This window comes from Urocitellus parryii, chromosome 5 (assembly GCF_045843805.1).
Source record: "Urocitellus parryii isolate mUroPar1 chromosome 5, mUroPar1.hap1, whole genome shotgun sequence".
Taxonomy (NCBI): Eukaryota; Metazoa; Chordata; class Mammalia; order Rodentia; family Sciuridae; genus Urocitellus; species Urocitellus parryii.
In genome coordinates, this window is record NC_135535.1 from 36377620 (window position 1) to 36387047 (window position 9428).

The following is a 9428-nucleotide window of genomic DNA, read 5'->3' on the forward strand; positions in this document are numbered from 1 at the left end:
ACCATAGGCACAGAGACAACAGGGCCAAGCAATCATGAAATGAAATCTGAATCCATAAGCCAATATGCAGTTTTCTTTCTTAAAAGTTGATTATCTTGGATATTTTTCATAAGGACAGAAAGCAGACTAACAGAATGAATTGTAAGAGTAGGAAAAAAGTGTAAAGATCTTTGGTATTATGTTATCCTTACACGTGAGCATATAGAATGGATGAGATACTAAGGAAATCATTTAAGTAGACAAAACCAGGTAGACAAAATTAGTGCACAGTTGGCATGAGCCAACCTCTGTTGTTGGTTAACTCAAGTGCTATACTATGGGACCATGAATAAAAAGTTCATTTGGCAATACTAAAGGCCATTTTTAAGCTCAGAAACACCAGGTTCCACTGACCAAGGAGGGTTTCACTAAGGCAGCCACTGAATGTCCAGGCTTCCAATAGCAGAGGTTAGTATTGAGTCTCTAATGTGGCACCAATTTACAGTGTGTCTTCCTTCTGGATGAGCCAACAATTTGTTCTGGGAGGAATAGATACCTTTTCTATATGACTTGCCTATTCTCTTGTGATTATTTACAGAGCCTTATCTATTAAGTGTATGAAGAATTTTCTTTCTGATATTTGTGCAATATGTTATACCCAGTTGATCCTATTGTCATGGTCCTCTTTTGTAATAAAGTGGGTACCTATTTCACATAATATTGCATCAGACCAAGGTACCCACTTTATTACAAAAGAGGACCATGACAATAGGATCAACTGGGTATAACATATTGCACAAAAGAAAATGCCTTGTATAGCATTGGAATGAAATGCACATTTGAATCATTTTGGAATTGATATCTCGAGAATGGAAACACCATCCTCCAAGGAAATACATTCCTAGACTTAAAGATTTTTATATGAAAATGGCCATTTACCCTAATTTCCAATGACTAATCTGGGATTTGTACTACTATACCCACACTCTGATGGTTCCTGATTTTTATGGAGGAAACATTTTCACCGGGAGACTCAGCAATAGAAGCATTGAATTCTACGCTCCAGTTGCTACTTGGTGATGGAGGATGCTGTGTCCAAGAACCAGCAGGTAAGAAGATGAGTTACCATCTTTCAGGGGTAATCAAGCCTGATTTTTGAGAAGAGTTTGGACTGCTATTACCTGATGAAAACAGAGAAGAATGTATTTGATAATCAGGTGATCCATTTAGGTGTCTCTTTTTGCTCTCTTGAATATTGTGATGCTAAAAGGATAAATTCAGCATCACCAATGCAAGAAGAACTGAGGACTAGGAGTTCAGATCTTCCAGGATGAGGGTGATGTCTGAATTGATCCACAATATAAACCAGTGAGACCAGACCCTGTGGAGGAGCTGCTGCCAAACATATATAAGGTGATGTGAGAACACAAGGACTGGTAGTATTTAGTGTTGACAGATAAAATACAGACCACCCAGTTAAATCTGAATTTCAGATAGACATCTTTTAGTGTAAGTTTATGCATTGTCTTTGCAATACACCAAATTATTTATTGCTGATCAAAATTTGAATTCAAGTTTCCTGAAGTTTTATATGTTAGAAACAGTAATTCTAACTGTAGTAGATATGAGGTGTGCCTGGATGTGCCCATGATCTCTCTTCAAGAAAGAACTTGTTGGCCTAGGTGCTAGAAATGTTCTCAGCAGACACTGACAGCTGCTGGCCTCTTCAGCCATTGCGTCAGCTACAGTGTCAACTCATCCAGGTCCACCTTCCTCCAGGGATATGCCACATTCAGTGATTTTTTTGGAACAGAGATATGAAAGTCTGACTACTTGTACCAATAGGGGACAAGTTCAATAAGACATTCATCTTGAGAAGTTCCTGTTAGTTCAGCTGATGCTGTTGAGCCTAATTCTCCCCCTGCTCAATCTTTCTCCTGTTCTTAGAGGTAGGTCCCAAAGGCACTCTCAAATAAGCATCCTCTACACACCAAACTGTCTCAAAGTCTGTTTTATAGAGAAAGAAAACTTCCACATTCTGTTTCTAATGGACTTGTCTTGTGTAGGAGAGAGAAGGAAAAAAAAATATTTTTCCCTAAAATACTTTTTATTAAGACAATGCAAATGCGGTAGAATTTAGAGGTCCTAGGTGTCCCTTTTAATCAGTCTTGAAGATTGTGCACACTCATGTAAACCACACTGCTATAAAGACAGCCTTTCCATCAGCCAAGAAAGTTTCCTCAGGCCCCTCCCCAACCATTTCCCCTTCCTCCAGCAGCAGCAACCACTGGTTTGTTTTTTATTATTTTACATCAGTTTTGCCATTTCAAAAACTTAGTATGGAGTCATGCATTATTTATTCTTTTGTATCTGGCTTCTAGTTCAGAGCTGTAATGAATAAAATTATTATGGATATTTTTGTCCAAAGATTTATGTAGACCTATATTTTCATTTCTGTTGAATAAATGCATAGGAGCAAAAAGTGTTAGCTCGTAGGTAAATATATAATTAATTTTTAAAAGAAACTGCTGTGTAATTTTCCAAAGTGATTTACCGTATTGTATTCCTGCCAGCAATATTGGGGATCTAGTGGCTTTCAACACTTGGAACTGTTAGTAACATTTTAAACTAGCAGAATGGAAATATACTGATATTTTTTGTGATTTTCACTTGGATGTATCTGATATATAATAGTATTGAACTCTGTTCATGTGCTTATTGACCATTTGCTTATGTTTAAAATTATTTTCTCAAAACTTTTGTCCATTTTAAAATTTAGAATTTTTCCTTAACGTTATTTATTTAAAGACAGTCCATATATATCCTCTGATGTAAGTCATTTGCTGGGTACATGAACTGTGAACAATTTCCTTCCAGCCCGTGAATCACGTTTCTTTTCTTTCTTTTCCTTTTTCTTCTTTGCTTGTTGCTGGGGATTGAACTCAGAGCCTCCTACATGTTAGGCAAGCACTGTACCACTGAGCTACATCCTCAGCTCTCACACCAGTTTGCTTTCTTTATAGTTGACTTTGATAAGCTTTTTAAAAATTCTGTTGGTCACTTTATCAAAAATATCATGGTTAGTTCTTCCTATCTCTTAAAAAGTTGCTTTTGCTTTGAATTTATATCATAAGCACCTAAAATTAATTCTAGCAGATACTTTTTCATGATAATAAAATGAAATAAAATTATAAACTTTCAGCATATAATACTTTAGTATATCTGTTCCTTAAATGTGAAGTTCTTTGATTTTCTCAGCTAGATATCAATTGATAAATAGTAGATGTGAATTCAGATTTTAAACATTTTTTTTATCATCAGGGGAAAAAACCCTATTTTTAAGACTCATGATTGTGTCCAGCATACTAAATTAAAACAACAATGTACCATGATTAGTATTAACACTTGAAAGCAATTTACATAGTCAATGTTTTGGAAATTTTCATGTATGATTTATTCTATTACAATATTAGCTTTTCCTTGTAATTTAAAGATCTCAATGTTATAAATTATCTCATAATGGGAGAGAGAGAGCGAAAGCGAGAGCTAGAGAGAGAGAGAGAGAGAGAGAGAGAGAGAGAGAGAACAAAAGAGAGAGAGAGAGAGAGAGAGAAATTGACCTGAATTCCACTGGATAGGACCTATTCAAATAATAAATTTTTATGCATTGGGAACAAAAAAAAACTCAATCTAAATTTTTTTCTTTAAATAAAAAAAGTAAATGGTAAAAAAATTGTGTTCAGCTTAATATTATGCAGAAGATATCTGTTTAAATGCTAAAAATGGAAGCCATGATATTTAGAAGGATAATATTTTCCATTGAGTTAATATTCAACACTTGCATTTGCACTGAGATGGGAGACACTTACAACAGCATTAAGATGCTTCAAAGTAAAGTATTGATATAGATTGGTAATAGAGTAGCAAAATAGATTTCAAAAAGAAGCAAAATTGTATCCTTTAAAGTTTACCTAATTAGGTAAATTTAGCCACCATTTTCATAGTTTTCAATTAATTTTCAAGATGACACCTATGGCTGATTTTAAAAAATGTTAACTATCATTTTTCTGTCTAAATTTATGTAATGTATTTTTTTAGAGTTTTCAAAATGTATTTGTACAGTGAATGGTTTATTTATTTCAGATTATTCTCTCTCTTTTTTTCCTAGCCATTGTTAGTTAATCTTGAAGTTGTATGAAATGTAAATATAGATGGTTACTTAATAGATAATATTATACAATAATATTGTATAACTCATATAATTATTATGAAAAGTCAGTGAAATTATGCATTTAACTGGTTTATAATAGAACATAGGGCATTTGGCAAGCATTACAAAAATGTTTACTATTGTGGTTACTAGCATTATATATGCATACACATCTATAACAAGTAGTTATACTTCTTGAAAGGATTCATATGTATATAACCATACATAAACATTTATGTCCATAACAAATATTCCTTATAGAAATAAATATGTGTACATATAAAATATTTTGTCTATATAACATATAAAAAGTCTTACAGAAATACACATTTCTACATAAACATTTTGTGTGTGTCTGTTCATCTACAGTGATTATGTAATTTTAGTAATACAATGATACAAAAGCTGAATGTGATGGCACATACCTGTAATCCTAGCAATTCAAGAGGCTGAGGCATAGGATTGTGAGTTCAAGGATAGCCTCAGCAATTAGCAAGGCCCTGTTTCAAAATAAAAGATATAAAAGAGACTGAATATGTAAAAGTGCCTTTGGGTTCAGGCCCCAGTACTAAAAAAAACAAAAAAACAAAAAAAGAAAAAGAAAAAGAAAAGGTGCTTTTGCTATTAGAGTCATGATGGCACATACACACACTATATAGAGGTCTACTCTTTTCTTTTCCTTTGTTTCTTTAACCTTTTCATAAATATACCATATTACTACAAATGATAACATATGGGTAAAGGATTGCTGTCCTATCATCTGTTAATTTTTCTATAAAGAAACACATGCCCATATACTGACAACTTCAAATGTAATTTCAAAAATAGATGCTCTTTCTCTGCTTAGTAAGGGATGAGAAAAGGAAAATAAAAAGGAAGTTGTGAAGGAAGATGAAAAGCAAATAATTACCCAGGATGTGGATTTGGGATTAAATAAAGCAGTTCCTTTGAAAGTGATTCTCAAAAATGTCACTAACACCTTCTGCTGCACATCTGATAGGAATCCAAGGGAGTCAGTATTGTCTGAATGAGCTGCTCCATATGGTTCAAGCATCTTGGGATGTAGCTGCTGCTAATCCAATGGCAAATGTATCATAAAATCATTTTCCTTTTTGATAATATTCCTATTCTCTAATTTTTTTTACCATGTGGTTTTTATAATTAAAATCTAGATCATAATAGGAAGGATTTTGGCCATGGCAGATGAAGTTAATATGTGCAATACCATAGAAAGAAGAAATGTAGGTGACAATAGTAGGAGATCTAAAGTCTGTAGTTTTAGATGTTAAGAATCTTAGGATTTTAAAGGAGTTTGTAGGAGGAAATATAATGTATATTCTGTATCTTTCTACTATGTTTTCTAAAATTAAATCACCATATCATAAGGCCATACCACTTGAATTCATCTTACATTTGCCCATCATTTCTCTATTTATTTGTTTATTTATTTATTTATTTATTTATTTATTTGCTAAGAATTGTGCCTGATACTTCACTAAGTAAACAGTAATGATACACATTAATTTTCACTTATTAGCCATGTTTTCTTCACTGCCACCTCTCTGTTCAATCTAGTTATAGGAATGGGTGATGTTAAAGCTGGCCCATCAGAATATTCTACACCTGTTAATGTTAATCAGAAGTTTGTTTGAATATGTGATCTCAGATGGACCAAGCAGAGTCTCCTATTTTTTTAAAATTAAAATTCAAACTTTAAAGATAAAGTGGACATTGCACCACCAGTATCAATCTTGCAAAGAGATTCACAATGGAGAGCTATGGATCCACAGGTAAATAGGTAGGTAGAAATAGCAGTATGGAGAATATAAGTGGGGGAGGTGTGCAGTGTGAATGTGGGTGAAACTTAGAGAGAAAGGGATGGAAATAGAGATAATGATAAAGAGAGGGGGCAGAGAGAGGAAGAGAGAGAAGGAGAGGGGAAGGAGATATAATATGCTAATATCTGAATACCTGAATGAATTGGTGATGGTTAAATTTATGAATGAATTTAACTGGACTAAGATAGTTTGTAAAACATAATTTTGGGGTACATCTGTTAGGTGGTTTTCGGAGAAATTAGTGTTTGACCCACGAAGTGTAAGGGGAAAAAAAAATCACCCTTCAGTGTGGGTAGGCATCATCTGATTTAACAAAAGGGCCCAATTTGACAAAAAAAAAAAAAAAAAAAAAGGCAGAAGAAAAGTCAATCTGTTCTCTCTCTTGGATCTGGGACCTTCATCTTGTTGTGCCCTCAGGCATTCGTTCTCTTGGGTTTTGTGCCCTCAGACCTGTACTTGGTATTTGCAGCAGTATCTCCCCCTCCTTGCTCTCACCAAGTCTTAGGCTTTTTTATTTGGACCAAATGATTCCACTTCCAGCTTTCTCAGTTTTCCAGTCTACAAGCCACCATAATCTCAGAAGCCAATTCCTAGTTTTTGTGTGTGTGCGCGCACACGGAGCGTACACATGCTTTTGTGTGTGTCTGGAGAGAGAGCTTGTTGGTTTCTCTCTGAAGAAATCTAAATATGATTTATTCCAGTAGATCTTCTCCTGGACCATTTAGTAGACCATTAATTATTTGCATTTTTATTTCCTCCCTTCCCTCTTCCTTTCCTTTCCTCCTGCTCTCTTTCTTTTATTTATGCAAATGTGAACTGCTTTTCTGTCACTTGCCATTTGACTAACATATAGTATTTTTCTAATAAAGAAATTTTAATAATGATAGACTGAATATATATTTAAAACATTTGAATGTGGACAATTGCATTAACACAGTACTGGGATCTGAGTTAACTGTTTTCTTTTGAGTAATATCAAATCAGTTGTGTGAAAAAGCACATATTGTATAAATTTAACATTAATACAAATTATTTATAGGACAAATATTGCCCTAAAAATTGTCTCCTTATACAATACAATCTATCTTGATTTTTGAACTTATTTATCCTTATTATAAAGGAAATCATTATGTAATAAACATTTAGTCAAGGCATTCCTCTTTTGTATAATACATATATTGAGGTTTAATGTCATTAATTGAATTTCAGTAATTTATAGCTTCTAGTTTATGAGAGAATCAATCACTGCAGAAAAAGTCATTGATTTTCTTCCCCATAAATATCAGATTAATGTCTTCAAGCAGAAGTAAATACCAAGTTTGGAAGAGTACAGGTCTGTATTTGTGACTAAAAATAATTGGCTGACTTACAGACTTGCAACAGCCAAGTGGAGTGAGGAGACAATAGTTTTCAGAGAAGAGCTTCAGCCTTTTCATGTCTCATGGAAAATCTACTAGGAAGATGACTATCATTGTAATGAAGGCAGAAAATGATAACATCACTGAAATACTTCTATTTTATTCATGTACTTCTAAGAAAAAGTAGAAGAAGAAATCTTTACAATGGAACAGACTGAATAATTTAGAATGTTGCTAGAAAATAGAGACATATTGGATTTCATTCAAGACCTCTTCACCATCACATCTTTTACTGGAATATGTCTGCATCTGCATGTATTTTCCACTTGCTCAACACAACCTTACTAAGCCAGTGGGAAAAATAATGATTTTATATTACATGGACTCCAGAAAACTAACACTTGAGGATGTACATAAAATCTCTGACAACTTCTGTATTAATTAATTGGATGTTTCCATATCTCTTTTGTCATTATTTCATTAAGAAGATACAGGTTTAGAATAAGCATTTGCTGATTATAATTAGGGAAACAGATATTTAAAAATGCATAGAATTATTATCTTATAACCCTAAGGCTCATTTAATTTTCAAATCTCAGGTTAAATCTTACCAAATATTTTCCTAACTTTTATTAATTTTTCTTTGTGCTGAGGTCCATATTGTATTTACTAATCATTTAGGTCTCTATTAATCTTTCAGTACTCATTATTGGTGTCAGTGGGGATTGCAATAAGAATCACACCTAAATTCTGAAACAATGAAAAACAACAGAGACAATTAAGACAGGGACAATAAGCTTAATATACATAAATGTGTATACTACTTACTACCAATAAGCTTAATATATATAAATGTGGTTTATATCTTATGGACAAATGGGTTTCCTAATATTGTTTACTAAAATATTACAGATATACTGTGGTAGTCATATCCACTCCACTGCATGTTGCCAAGGGCTCCTCATTATTTCCTATCCTCTTTGTAATTAAGATGAATCATGTGACAGTTCTAAACAATGGGCTATATAATATATTATATGTCACTTCTAAGCCAGGATATTTAAAAATTGCTGTTCAATCATTTTTTTTTCTTCACCTTAGCAACATCACCAGAAATTCACATGTTCCAATTGAAAGTTTTATTTATTATAAGAGTTATTTCATCCATGCCACTGGTATAAAACTAAATAGCATCTCAGTGAGTGTAAACCTTGATGTAGAAGATTTCTCTCTTCTAACCTCCTTTACTCAAATAAATCATTGTTTGAAAGTGAGTAGTCTTGGAGAGCTGCAGATCTCAATTATACTTTGACATCTGTGTTAGTCTACCTTTTGTTACTATGATCAAAATACCTAAAAAGGAAAACTTAGAGGAGAAAAAGTTTCTTTTGGGCTCCACAGAGTTTCAGTCTATGGTTGGTCAACTCCTTTACTCTGGACCCGAGATAAGGCAGAGCATCATGGCAGAAGGAAATGGTGGAAGAAAGCTGCTTTGCTTATGACTGCTCAAAAACAGAGAATGAGGAGCCAGAGACAAGATATAATCCCCAAGATCACAACCACCCTAGAGACCTACTTCCTTCAGCCACACTTAGCAGCCTACAGTTACCATCCAGTAGTTCATTCAAATTATTAATCCATCCAGTAGATTAATTAACTAATAAGATTACAGTTCTGATAATATAATCAGTTCACCTCTGAACATTCCTGCATTAACACATGAGCTTTTGGGGAAAACTTAAAGATATAAACCATTATAACATGTGAAACTACTAAAATTTTATTACCTCATCTTTGCCTAGCTCAGCATATCTAAAACACATTCCCATCTACTCATTTGGCAGAGGTAGTCTTCTTCTGTATACAATTCATCGAATAGGGCAGTAGAGTGGAACACATTCTTCATTAAGAAGGAGAACGAACAGCTGTGCTAAATGTGTCAAATTACTTCTCACAAACTCATAGATCATTGGTGCCCTTAGATGTTAGCTGTTCTCATAGCCCACTGGGTTTAACGAATGAGCCCATGGATTGCGAGCGTTT